The sequence below is a fragment of the Crocuta crocuta genome, unplaced genomic scaffold, assembly GCF_008692635.1.
Source record: "Crocuta crocuta isolate KB4526 unplaced genomic scaffold, BGI_CrCroc_1.0 scaffold131, whole genome shotgun sequence".
NCBI lineage: Eukaryota > Metazoa > Chordata > Mammalia > Carnivora > Hyaenidae > Crocuta > Crocuta crocuta.
The window spans coordinates 18,590,505-18,605,460 of record NW_027528977.1 but is presented as its reverse complement, the minus strand read 5'-3'; the positions used below and the strand labels follow the sequence as shown (position 1 = coordinate 18,605,460).

The 14,956-nt window shown below is 36.7% G+C and overlaps 1 protein-coding gene across 1 annotated transcript in view; it reads left to right on the top strand.

The window, feature by feature from the left end:
• The window catches only part of TENM2 (teneurin transmembrane protein 2), a 3,267,991-nt gene that overhangs the window by 1,713,565 nt on the left and 1,539,470 nt on the right, over positions 1 to 14,956 (top strand). The gene's annotated exons all lie outside the window — the stretch shown is intronic.

The following is a 14,956-nucleotide window of genomic DNA, read 5'->3' as shown; positions in this document are numbered from 1 at the left end:
ATTGGTGAAAAAACGGTTCTATTATTTCCAGAACACAGCAAGGATATGACCAATACTATCTCACGAGTACAGTTATTTTAAGGCTTTTATTACTAATTATAGTTGGTTTATTATAATTCATTGTTCAGTGGCCTTCTAGGCTATTTACTTAAGGTTCTATTCAGCATTACAGCTGCTGCTGCAGCTGCTATTCCTCCGAGATTCTACGACTTCATGAGAGTAACAGGGCTTCTATTTGGAAGAGGGTGTAATTGGGCTCAAGGGAGATACTTAACTTGGTGTCCCCTGGAATGTGCTACAAGAGGGTGCATTTATTCCCAACTTCAAGAAGAGGTTAAGAAGCTGGAGAATAGTAGATGAGCCCTTTAACCATTACAAACTGACAGAAGCGACAATGGAACTGTTCATGTATCTATCTCCTTATTCAGCTAGCTTTCCATAGCCAGTTTTTCCCTTTGTATTAGATTCTCACTTTATAAATAAATGTTCTTGGTTGCTCAGTACCCAGTCCAGCCTTATTTTCTCTCTTGCAAATGAAAGATGGTAGTGTTTTTTCTAAGGTTCTTATGCAATTCATCTATTTCACAAACATTACTGAACACCTACTTTGTGCCTTGAACAACTTTAGCAACTGATGCAGACATTTCTTAGCAAGCAGGTACAAAGATAATGATTCTACCTCTTCCTGTAAACTGGAAAAGTCCCCACACTGGCTATTAGGTACTTTGACAAGTTGGCTGCCTGAAAGTTTGCAACAACGTTCTGATAGCATGGTTGCCATATTTTCTTTCATCAAATCAGGTAACAATCCTCCAGTAAGTTTGAAATGGAGGGAAGGGCAAGAGAGAATGTAAGGTGTCATGGACAAAAGGTATCATTTCTTTAAGTGTATTTGCTGGGAGTTTGATCACATTCCTTCTTTTTACCCTGTTTATGTAAGGGCATTTTAACCAGCCATAAAATTTAAACTTCACTCTTTTCATTAATGAAAAATACGTTTTTATACAATTAATCCTAGTTAACAAATCCTTTAGCGAAGATTTAGATAGGAATATTTAAAATACTTGTGTTAGCCATCTGTACATCTCTGATTGAAGTCTCCAAATGCTCTCCATTGGACTATGCATTTCTGATTAGAGGAAATCAAATGTAAACTAATGTTTCCAAGAGAGTTAATTCAGCGCAGAGGCCATTATATCCCACTGTCTCTACTGAAGTATTTTAAAATAAATTACAGATAACATAAAAGAAAGATTGTCATCTTGCTCCCTGCATGAATACTTGCTGAGTTACAGAATCAGCAGTCTTGCCACAGGGCTGCAGTGGGAGCAGAGCCAAGAGGGGCAAGCAAGATCTTGGGCGAGCACACCACATGTGAAAACCATATACTAGTAGAGGCTAGCGGCAGCAGTCCTATCAGACCAAACCAGAATGAGATATGAAACATCTCCCTACCTGAATAAGCTGGCTTATTCCATTAAAATCTACCCTCATATCTCTTTGCTCCCATCTCAACTTCAACCCTGTGCAGCTAGAAATAGAAGAGAATAGAAGGAGTGCAAAAGCAAAAATAAACAACCAACAACAAACACAATTTGCCTTCTTCACCCGATCTGCCCCTATTTCAGGACCCTAAGTTTGAGGTTTGGTTAGTGACAGAAGGAGATCAGTGTTCAGTTGGATGATGCCACGGGTCTGAAATAAGTTTGTGAGCTTCTAAGGTGTTTATTTTATTGTAGTGAAATACACATAACAAGAAATTTACCATTTTAACCATTTTAAAGTGTAGAGTTCAGTGGCCGTGGATACATTTCCACTGTTGTGCGGTCACCACCACTGGCCATCTCCATAACTTTCTCATCTTTCTGAACTGGACCTGTGTGCTCATTAAATACCAGCCACTCCTTACCCTCACCTTCTTTCTATCCCTATGAATTTGGCTACTCTAAGTACCTCATGTAAGTGCAATCAAACAGTATTTGTCCCTTCATGTCTGGCTTATTTCACTTAGCGTGATGTCTTCAAGGTTAATCCATGTTGTAGCATGGGTCAGAATTTCCTTTCTTTTGATTAACATTTCATATTTCTGTGTGTGTGTGTGCGTGTGTGTGTGCGCGCGCGCGCGCACGTGTGTACCACATTGTGTTTATCCAGTCATCTGTCGATGGATACTTAAATTGTTTCCGCATTTTGGCTATTGTGTTTAATGCTGCTGTAAACATGGATGCACAGGCATAGATGATTGGGTCCCTGATTTCAGTTCTTTTCAGTTCATTCCTCAAAGTGGAATTGCTGGATTATAAAGTGATTTTATTTAAACTTTTTTTTAAGAATTACTTTGAAGAACATACTATTTTCCACAGAGGCTGCTCTATTTTACATTCCCAACACCAAAGTATAAGAGGAGTTCCAACTTCTTCACATTCTTGCCAACACTTATTGTTTTCTGTGTGTGTGTGTGTGTGTGTGTGTGTGTGTTGTTGTTGTTGTTGTTTTTGTTTCTGTTTTGACAGCAATCCTAGTGGGTCTAAATTGACATCTCATTGTGGTTTTCACTTGCATTTTCCTACTGATCAATGATGTTGAGCATCTTTTTATGTGTTCATTAGTTATTTCTATATCTTTTTTAGAGAAGTGGCCATTTAAGTACTTTGCCCTTCTTTTTTTTAACTGGATTTTTTTGTTGTTAGTTCTAAGACTTCCTCATGTAGTCTGGATATTACTCCCTTTCTGTATATATGAGTTGCAAAAATTTTTTTCTATTCTGTGGGTTGCCTTTTCATTTTGCTGATAGTGTCCTTTTCTATACAAAAGCCTTTAATTTTGATGAAATCCAATTTACCTAATTTGTTTTTTGTTGTTTTTTGTTGCTTATGCCTTTAGTGTCATATCCATGAAATCATTTCCAAATCTTGTGTTATGAAGTTTCCCCCTTATGTTTTCTTATATTAATAGTTTCCTTTAATACTACATGGCAATGAGAAACAATGAAATCTGGCCATGTGTAGCAACATGGATGGACCTTGAGGGGGTTATGCTGAGCGAAATAAGTCAGGCAGAGAAGGACAAATATCATATGTTTGCACGTATAGGAGGATTAGGAGGAACTTGACGGAGGAACAAGGGGGAGAAGAAGGGCGGAAATGGTGGGAAATGGTGGGAAAGGGAGAGAGGCAAACCATGAGAGACTCTTGAATGCTGACAAAAACTGAGGACTGATGGATGTGGGGGGGAGGGGGGATGGGCATGGAGGAGGGCACTTGTGGGGATGAGCACTGAGTGTTATGTGGAAACTGATTTGACAATAAACTATTTGTAAAAAAAAAAATAGTTTCCTTTAATATTTAGGCCTTTCATCAAGTTTTAGTTAGTTTTTGTATGTGGTATAAGTTAAAGGTCCAACTTTATATTTTTGCTTATGTATATGCAGCTTCCCAATCATTTGTTGAAAGACTGTCTTTTCCCTATTGAATGGTCTTGGAACCCTTATTGATAATCATGTAACCATAAATTTGAAGGTGTATTTCTGAGCTCTCCATTCCATTCCATTGGTCTATATAACAATCTTTATGCCAATACCACATTATTTTATTATTTTTTTAATATACAACTAAAAAGAACAGTTATGGAATTTACCCAAGATGCCTGAAATATAAAGGCTAATGGGAAGAGGGCATTGGGGCAGTTTGGTTAGAGGCAGTGATTTGAAAAAATAAAAAGTTATTTTAAAAAGTAAAAATTAATACTCCAGCAGGTTGAAACTATTTGTATTGGTCAGCTTTTCTGCATTGAAATCAAACAAGCACAAACCTTTTAGTGGCATACCGCACTGAGCATTTAAATGGCACACAACTCTGCTGGTTGGGGTGGTTGAGCATTGGCTGTTCTAAGCTACACTGGCTCAGCTGTTGTGACTCTACTCCATCTGTCTTTCTCATCCTTCTCTTAAGACCTGAGGGCTAAGCATGATCTTCTCGGGGTTTGCCAGAACAATAAAAAGGCAAATAGAACAAAGGAGACTCTTAAGGCATTAGGCTTAGAACCATCACATGGTCATTTCTGCCTCATTCTGTTGGCTACTGCTGATCTCACGGCTAGATTCATTGCGAGGGGTAAAAGAATATGCTCTATCCTTTTAACTGGAAGAGTGAAAATTCATATGGAAAAGGAGTGATTTTAAGTCACTTAGACAAAAGTCCTTTATAGTTTTAAAGTAAAAAATTAACTTCTCTCATTATTATTTATATCTCACTTATGACTTTCTTTTATGAGAAAATAGAGAATAAAATCTACTTTAAAGGAGAAAGTTTGGGAAGAGGTGAAATTACAAAAAAGATAAAAGATATACTTTTTTCTTTTGGTAGATGTTTGGATTCATTTTCATTAAATGTATTAGTGCTGCTACTTGAATATCTGTATGCCTGATTTCCTTACTGTGAACTACTTGAGGCCAGTGCCTTATTATCATAAAAAGTATGACTACTAATAAGCAATATTTATAAACCACTTACTATGTGCTAGACTCTGTGGTCAATGCAGTACATATACTGTTCTACTTCATTCTCTAAACAGTGATCTTAAGTAAATAATAGAATCCTTACTTCACAGATGAGAGAATTACGGCACAGAGAAATTTAATTACTGGACAAACTGATACATACTTTACCTAGTAACTAACCTGAATAGTAAACCCATAGTGCAAATGAGGGCAGGACTGACATGATCCAGAGACTTGGGGCACTATTTTTGCCAACTCTCTTAAAATAAATTTTCCAAAAGGAAAAAAAAAATACATTTGTCAGAAATACTATAGCAAAAATTAAAGCAAACATAAAGTGAAATGATCAATTCATTTTGAACCTCATCATTGTAAAGAATTCACACATTTTCACTGACATAAAAGTAATCTATTGGTTGGGGCGCCTGGGTGGCTCAGTCGGTTGAGCATCCGACTTCGCTCAGATCATGATCTCACGGTTTGTGGGTTCGAGCCCCACATCGGACTCTGTGCTGACGCCTCAGAGCCTGTTTCGGATTCTGTGTCTCCCTCTCTCTTTGCCCCTTCCCCACTCATTCTCTGTCTCTCAAAACTGAATAAATGCTAAAAAAAAAAATTAAAAAAAGTAATCTATTGGTATACAAGTAAAATAAAGGCAGACTGTAGATGCTCTTGGAGAGACCTACTCTTGCAGAGTTTTTCTTAGAATTTGTTTGTTTGTTTTCACCTAAACTTTGGGGGCTTGGTAAATTTTGATTGAATGAATAAATTTCATAAATAATTTAAATGATGAAAACAGACTTAATTAAGGCATACAAAACACCTCTTATGACCCAAGATTCGTATGTTTTCTTTCACTAAAACAAGGTACACTAGCTTCTCGTTGAGTTATAATTAAGTTTTTGGGTTCAGATGTCTCCTGTTTCACCTTAGTCCATAAACTTAAGCCTGAAAAAAAAAAAAAAAAGGAAGAAGACGATGAAGAACAAGGTTCTGTGTCCATTTTTACACAGCCTACATTTGTTTGGATTCAGAATAAGATATAGGAATTTTAACATTTATTATGAAAATAATATGGTGGCATAGAATAAGATGGTCTGAATGATTAATTTCATATGGCCAGAGCACTGTGCAAATTTAAATGATATTAATGCTTTCATTTTTTCATAGTCAATATTTGCATTTCTTAATAGTGAAAATCTGCTAAAAAATCAAATGAATCATGATCCTCAGGCCATGAGCAACGGGGGATTATTTTAAAAGAAAATTTCAGGCTTAGCTATACATCTCTTGATAGAGGTCAAAATTTTGAGCATTCGGATGTTAGAGGTCTAATTCAGCAGTCCATGCTTTCTAACATGTTTGAAGGTTAGCAATCTTTATACTTGGAACCAAGAAGCATATCTAGCTGTTTTTTGTTTGTTTGTTTGTTTTTTAGAACTGCCTTTGATCAGCAGAGGACAAAGAGGAGCCTCAGTTAGGCTTTTAATAAGGTTATTTTTATGATGTGGGTTACTTTTATGACGTGACTTATTTACACAGTGATTCTTTCTGAAATAGTATTCTTCCACCTTCTCTAAAAAAAATAGTCCTTTTTTCAATCAATAAAATGGAAATGGAAACTCCTCTAAACACTATTAAAACCTGAAGAAAACATATTGGTAATATCAACTATCATTGCTAGAAATGTTTATGGTTACATAGTTTTTCATGAGACCCCCATTTTCTGTTGCAAAGGAGTGGAGTACTACCAGAAAACCGTACTCTGAGCCAAATACAGAACCAGTTAATATTTTTTCTATGTATTGGAATTCAGTCATTAAATTAATTCCAGAAGAAACATTGATTTTTTTTTCACCTAAGAATTTTTCTCTGGAGCACAGATAAAGCTAATTTCTCTCCATATCAAAGATTTTTAAATTATTCCTTACAGAATAAAATGTAAAGCCTTTGAAAACCGATAGTGGCATTGTTTGAAAGGCACAGAGCAGTGCTTCTGACTTTCTCTAGGTTAGCAAAGGGAATACAAAAGCTGGTTAGAATTGTGTTTAAAAAACAAGGATAAATAGGGTGTAAAAAAAGACATAAGAAATAGACACCATAAACACAGCATAAATTGTGTGATCATTATTTTGGCCTTGTTTTGTAGGTATTCTTCATTTCCCAGCATTGGCTAAGTGATAAATAGTAGTGTATAGGAGAGGTGTGTTACTCTTAACAATAACGGAACCATCCAGATTGGACTTCAATGCAGCATGTTTTATAAAGTTGAGTGTGAGTGCTTGACTTAGGAGAATCCTTAAAGCCTTGTTTGGACTCTTCCCAGCCAGATAATTATTTCAATCCATTTCATTAGTTAAAATTTTCTACTTCAGGCCCTATTTAGAGATTAACCAAAATACCCAAAGTATCTGGACTAATTCACCATCTCTTCCTTTCTCTACCCCTGCACAGTTTAACAAACTTACTACTGATATGTATTCTGTCTGCGCTGGTAGTGCCAACTTCATATAATTCAATTTGTGTTTCAGAGATATAATTTTATGTCCAACTCCTATTTAAGCAGACAACCAAACAAAACTTAAGTGATTTGAATTGCCTCAAAGACTAAAATTTTTAGCATGATCTTCTCAAGCAGTGTCACAAAGTATATAAAGTTCTTCCACACTGGACATGTTCCACCAACCCTTCCCACCCATAGGTGCCACATAAAATGTCACATCTTTTCTGAAGGCCTTCCTGATATTCCTGGGTAGAATTTGTCATTCCATGCCTTATCTTTTGTTCTCTACATACCAAGCATGGACTTATCATGGAGTACTTATTTATTTACAGATTTTATGTTTCCTACTAAATATTGTGTAGCCCTTCAAAATATGGATTATGTAACGTTCATTCGTATCTCTCATTATTATCCCCCCAAGCAAATATATGTTTATTAGTTGAAATAGTGCTTACATAGTTACTGAGTGAGTCTAAGTGTGTGTTTTGTTTTGTTCATTTGTTTTTATCTCTCTCTCTAACCCTTAGACTAGGGTCTTGGGGTGAGAATTCATATAGATCGTGTTCACTGCTGTGAACCAGTGCCTGATAATGGCTTTTGATGTGTAAGAGCTTCTGAATATCAAATTCTTTAACTCAAAAGAAAGAACTACTGATAAATATTTTGGCATCATGAAAAAGTTGGTCTTAAGATACAGCTGTAATTTTCAAAGTGTGGGTTGTGGCTCATATTTATTTTATATGCTATCAATTTAGTTGACTGTGACCACCATTTCAGACAAAGAAAAATGAAGTTGAATTATATTAGTTTTCTACTGCTGCATAACAAATTACAAATTTAGCAGCTTAAAACAACATTAATTTATTGTCTCGTAGCAGATTGGGTATTGGGGTGCAGGTTAGTTGGAGCCTCTGCTCAGGGTCTCACAGGCTGTAAAAATTGTGTGTGGGGACTGGGTCTCACATTAGTCTCAGGGTTCTCTTTTGTGATTCTGTGATTTATAATAAGAAATGCATATGTCGTCTCTGTTCGATTTCTGGTAGAGTTCCTGAAACTCTTGGAATTTCCTAAGCGATGAGACCACACAGGTAGCTTTTGTTATGTTAATAGATGATTTTGGACTGCACCTAAGAATGGGGGTGGTTGCCAGTAGAACCAAGTTGGAACTTTCAGCCCCACTGCCTGACCCCTGGGGGTGAAAGAGAGGTTAGAGGTTGAATCAGTTGCTACTTGCCAATCATTTATCAACTATACCTATGTAATGAAGCCTCCACAAAAACCCCAATGGTCTGGGCTCAGGGATGTTCTGGGTTGGTGAACATGTGGAGATTCTCAAGGAATGGTATGGTATACCTGGAAAGGGTATGGAAGCTCTGAACCCTTTCTCTATACCTTGCCCTGTGCATCTTGTCTGTCTGGCTATTTCTGAATTATATCTTTTTATTGTAACTGATACTTACTGAAAACATAAGTTTCTTGAGTTTGTGAACAGCTCTAGCAAATTAATTGAACCCAAAAAAGGAGTTATGGGAACCTCACCTTTACAGCCAGTCAGTCGGAAATACACGGTAACATCTTAGAGTTGTGACTGGAATCTGCAGCCCAAGGAGGGGGTTGTGAACATCTCCAATTTCTAGCAGGTCAGTCAGAAGCAAAGTGACAACTGGGCTTCCAGTTTGCATCTGAAGTGTGTGTGTGGACAGGGTGGGAATGGCAGTCTTATAGGGCTAAACCCTTAACCTGTGGAGTCTGATGCTATCTCTACGTAGGTAGTGGCAGAATTGAATTAAATTGTGGGACAGCTAGCTAGTGTCCAGAGAATTGCTTGGTGGTTTGGGAGAAGCTTTCCCATGTCATGCTGGAATTAGTACCAGAATCTTTATGTTTCAAGATCCTCCACTTTCCCAAGTCTTTGACTTCTTGATTCTCTTTTAAAGCGATCCTCTGCTGAAGTCAGACTCACCCAGAATAATCTCTCTTCTTATTAAATTAAGCTTGGGGCACCTGGGTGGCTCAATTGGTTAAGCGTCCAACTTCAGCTCAGGTCATGATCTCACGGTTCGTGGGTTCGAGCGCCACATCGGGCTCTGTGCTGACAGCTAGCTCAGAGCCTGGAGCCTGTTTCAGATTCTGTGTCTCCCTCTCTCTCTGACCCTCCCCTGCTTGCTCTCTCTCTCTCTCTCTCTCTCTCTCTCTCAGAAATAAATAAAAAACATTAAAACATTAAAAAATAATTCAGTTCAGTAGGGGAAAGAGACTTTCAGTACAGCTGAGAAATTTCTTTACCTTTTCATTTAATGTAACCTAATCAAAGGGTAGCATCCTATCCACAGGCATTGCCCCTACCAAGGGGGAGGGATTACATAAGACCATGACCCATTGGGAGTCATTTCAGGAATTTGCCTATCATATTGCTTTAATAATACGTGTGTTTGTATGTGTACAGGCTTATTGTTTAGATATGTGTATGTCTGTGAAGATAGTCATAATGCAAAATCCATTTTGTACAGTGGGTCACATCCAAAAAATTTGAAGAGCACTGGGCTATAGGATAAATTTACAATGCTTTTTCATATTCCCACAAGTAAGAAAATGCTTACTCCAACCATAAACAGTGCTAAACAGCTTTAGAAATCCGTTTTTTAATATTCATTACTGAGTATCGTAATTTTTGCCTTCATTCATTCAATTAGTCGATCATTATTGACTAATATTGCATTATTAATGCAAGGCTTTGGATTAAAAATCAAAGACCATAAATTCCTTGAGATTAGCAGTCATGATGGAAGATACTATGTATACCTAAATAAAAGACCAGTGTAATACCAGATAGAAAGTGGGGGTGGAGGGGAAACTGTTAGTGAAGTTTGAAAAGAAGACAAAGGTAAAAGTTCATATTTTGAAGAAGTTTTAGTGTTATTATGTGTGCTAAAGGACCATGTTTCTTTTCCAGTGTTCTGAAAATTCAGCTTCATTGCTCAATAATAAGAGAAATTAGACAAGTAATTAAAAAGAGAAGAAAGGAAAAGGTTAAAGAAGAACTTATAAAGGAGCCTGGATCTAAAATAGGATTCTCACACATTTTAAAGAAAGAATATCATTCTACTCAGCAATTAAAATAAATAAATTAAAGTACAGTTATAATATCACATTTTATTTTTTTAAACTTTTATTACTTGCCTCAAGTCCCTTCAGGGCTCGGGGATGGAGTGAGCACCCACTCAGATTACTCTTGATAAGACTTGTGAGTCTTTTCACTTGCTGAGCTGGCAATTGGTTTGGCACAAGCTGTGAAAACGCCCAAATCAAGCACAAACCCTGCTCTCATCTGTCTCTGCCACCAAGCAGAAGCCAGTGGCAATGAGGAGATCATACACATTACACTTTGATTGTTATTTGGACATGCAGGCTCTCCAAATTGCTCATAAGTGAATGTCAATTCCCCTAAACGAAAGCATATTTTGATGAGCTAATTTTATTGCAACACACTATCCATTGTTAATTCACTGGAATATCATTGTACTTCAAAGCTTAGGTCAAAATTTTAAAGCCTCTGGCTCATTTTCTAACATACATCTGTGAAACGGGCTGCTCTGTTTCTAACATCGAGGTGCTGTGTGCTGTGCAAAGAACTGTTGTCCTCAGAACTTTGAGACTTTCTGTTTCCAAATGACCTCAGATTCAAGCTTAGCACACAAGAATCATTTCCTGGGCAGTTAGTTGTGGATATGTTCAGTTTAATGATTGTGAACCATTTGGCAGTGGACTGGCTGTCTGCAGTTGTCATGCGGTACTCTCTATTTCCTTACTGCCTTAAAATTTCTGTCTGGGCCATTGTCTTCCATGATCCTTTGATATTTCTCCCTTAATATCAGTAGTTCTTTGAGAAGGTCTCAAAGAACTTTAATGAATGTGCCTCATTACTCTTTTATTAATGTTGTTGATTAGATTTATGGATTCATAATTTGGGCTCATGAAAGTTTTGTTTCCAATGAGACACAACGCTCCAGTGATAAAGTAACCACGCCCCCCATTCACATTCTTCCTTCATGTTCCACCTCTATTAGAAAAAATAAGCATGGAATGCAAAACAAAAGAAAGAATTATAGTTGTTGCTAATTGATTGTTTTTCAGCATTCATGTGCAGTGTATAATTATCCAAAATTAGGTTAAAATCCATAATTTTATATGAAGTGAAAAAGAAAGTGAAGCTCCATCTAGAAGGTAATCTAAATATTATAAACTCTATTAAATCTTACAAAGTACCGAGAATGACAACCTTGAAATACTTGAGTCAAACCCTTTATCTCCTGCCCATGAGTTCTGTAAAGATACCTATAAATAAATTGTTTACTCATTTTCCTGTAATTGAGATTTCAGTTCTCTATTTGTACAGCCTTCTTAGTGATGTTGCCGCTATTTCCACTTCTGTGTGTATTAATGCGAAAAGAGTTCAAGGGTAGATGTCCTTCAGATAATTCAAAATACACGTTATAGTTGCGAAAGTTCAGTTTCAATTGAATAACCTGCACTTAGCACAGAGTGACATTTAATTTAGATGTTCAGTAGTATAGATTATTGGTCCTGGGGGTTATACCTTGGCCAGTAATGAGTGCAAAAGTGACATATGACTGATGTTATTGTTTGCAAATTATTATACTGCTACTGAAGGTAACTATTAAAGACAATCAAATATAGCTCGGCTGTATAGTGAAATCATTACTTTCTGCAAATATCTTGTGCTTTATTCAAAAGCTTTTGCATTATGAAGCACCAAAGAATTTGAGGGACTTCACCATAATCCAAGGAGGTTGTGACCTGATAGATTAAATGGAATGATGAGTTTCTGTTGTCACAATGACACTGCCCTGAAGACGCAGCCTTGGCAGTACAAGGTTAGCTTGATGGGATTAAAGCAATGAATGGATTTACATAACATTTGAAATGTTGGTATATGATCTTCTTTGTCAAGTAAAATATTGATTTAGCAGAGATTGATTTGCTGTTGAAAACATTCATTTCTGGTGTAGAATAAAATTCTGAAAAACATTTATCTTATTAATAGCTCTTACTCTCCAAATATGTTTTAAGGGGAGTTTCTCTTTGGCTGGACCACACTTTCATCAATATCTGGGCTCCTACTGTATTCAAATTCCTTATCAAGATCATATTCTCTTACTACTCCCAATTTCCTCTCCCTCAGATCCAGAGACTACCTTAGCAAAGATGGTGACTGGCAACTTTAAAAGTGATTTCAGGCTTTCAGATATACTTTTCTAGTGTAACTGAGCTCTTATCTGAGGTTCATCAAGACTGAGTAGCTTGACTCATCAAAAGAGTTAAAAAAAAAAAAATCAAATACCTCCAGTTCCTCAGTCCACCATTTCACTAGAAAAATTAATGTCATATTTAAATTTTCAGTTTTCTGAAGAAGCCCTTTCATTGTTTTCCATCCTACCACAGTGCTGAGTTTGTATTTAAATGTTTCATTTTGTGCATTTCAAACTGTCAGGCTAAAGAAATACCAATAAGTGTGTTAGGTTTAGATAATCGAAAATTCCCTTTACTCAGCTTCTTAGTCTATATTTATCTGTCTGGCTGTGAAATCTATTCCAAGAGTATTCATCTACCACCCAAATCTATTCACCAAGCATCAAGACTCATCAGTGAGATGGAATAATGCCATTTAATTAGTCTTTGATATACAGCTTAATTAGGTCTTAATAAGGGGTAGTGCATCCTAAAATCAATTATCTTGCTCTTTTTAATAAGAGCAACTAATTAGTAGGAAAATCACCACAGTTCTCTTTTTATCCTGAAGCTTTCCATGGTGCTAGGAAGAAGGTTATGAAGAATAAAAAAAAAAAGGCTCCAAAATATTTAGAAGAAATGTCATATTGAACACCAAAGGATATATTCAAAATAGTTGCAATAGGTTAGAAATATATTATAGAAGATGCGATGCTACCAATTCAGCATCTTTGCATATTTCATGGTTTTTTAGTTCTTGTGATAAAGAAGAGTCTGGTGCCTTCCTACCTGTATGTCTAGCTCTTCTTTTAGCATTATTAAATGTCCTAGATGCAACTATGACTTCACTGATTAGGGTGCCACATTTTCAATGAATCATTAAACTTGTGCCCCTTTTGATTTAGCCTAGGAAGTGCCCCCATGAGCTGCTGAAGACAGTTAGGGCTTGAGTGGCTATGTATTCTAAGAGGTCTTAGGATTTTTCTGTTTGTATTTTGTTTGTTTTCCACAATATAGTAGATTATATATACTTAGCTGTGAAAAATAAAGATTGTCTTTTCATGATACTTGTAAATATACTCAACACATATTTATTCAGCTTCTACTGTGAAGTAGGTACTGCTCAAGCCGCTGAGATTTGGATGTGAATAATATAGACAAGGTCTTTGCTTTCAAAGAAAGTGCTAACATTTTAATGAAATAAGACATGAGCACAAAAACATATAATGGGATTTCAGAGAGTGGTCTGCAAATGCAATCAAGTATGGTACTGTGGTAGAGAGTAACTAGGAACCAAAGATGTGCTTCAGATGGGAAAGTCAATGAAAGGGTCTCTGAAGAGGTGTGTTTAAGCCGAGACCAGAATGAAGAGAAGGAGATGGTCAGGTGTAGGTCTAATGGAAGAGCAAAAGTAAAGGCCCCACGTCAGGGAAAAACTTGTTATATTTGAAAAATATAAAATATAGCACTGTTCCTGGATATCAGTATTAGAAGAGAGGAGAGATAAAAATGAGGTCATAGAGAAGTTGTAAATGATTCTATGGCAAAGATTTTGGATGTTCTTCTGAGTAGAGGAAGAATGTGTTTATTCAGGGAATAATGTGAATGACCTAACTTACAGATTTTCACAGTCAAAATGAATATTAATTATAGAATCTAGGTGGTGAGTATATAGTTTGGTTTTGTTTTTTTTTTTACCATACAGTCTCTTCACCTTTTCTGTATATTTGCAAACTTTCATAATAAAATGCTGAGAAAAAAGCCAATATGGCTATTGATACGGAAGAATTAGAAGCATACAGTGATCTAAGCATCAGATGATGTTAGTTTAAATGAGGATATCAGTGGGAGAAGTGGAGAGTTAGGCCCATCTCCCTCAGAGGAAAAGGTGTAGTGATCGTATTAAAAATTAAACTGAGATTATGTTCCTCCTCTAGAAAAAAAAAACTGTCTAATGATTATTTTATTGCACTTTGAGTAAGTTCTTTCCATGGCTTAGGGTCACCCAGTAGAAGAGAAATCCATTAACAATCAGAAATGCCTGCCTTGTCAAGTTTGTCAAGAGTTGGAAGAGGAATGGGGCACCTGGGTGGCTTNTGGGAAGAGGACTTCATGGGGACCAGACTGAGCCAGTAGAGTGTACTCTGAATTATGCTCCATTACTTATGAACTGAAGCAACACCATACCATCTGTCCAGGTGTATATGACTTGTTTGAATTCAGGCATGTTTACAGATACAATAAGAAACTTGGAAACCAGGTTTAGTCTTTGCCTACTTCCCTTTAGGAAAATCAGCAGGAGGCCAGCTTCCAGGAAAGTCGTTCAGAGAACCCATTAATACCAGTCGCTTGCTGCTAACTATTTCCTAGGAACACATACTTCATAGAAGGCACAAAAAATGAGGGACCTCTTTGAAGAGCCTCATAATCAAGCTCAAGAAGGTAGAGGTTATAGACTTTCTGCTTGGCTCCATCCACAGTCGGGTACAACTGGTACTTAGTAAAAACAACTCTGTGATGAGAAGGACACCTGTACCAAGGAGAGCACATACATTAAAAGGTGGGGTTTTTTTCTTTGTTTTTTGTTGGGTTTTTTGTTTGTTTGTTTTTTGGCACTAAGAGCTGTAAGCCTCCTCTCACTCTTGCTTGCCTCAGCAGTATGCAGTCAAAAGATGTGCTAATAATACACATACAGCTTGGGTATA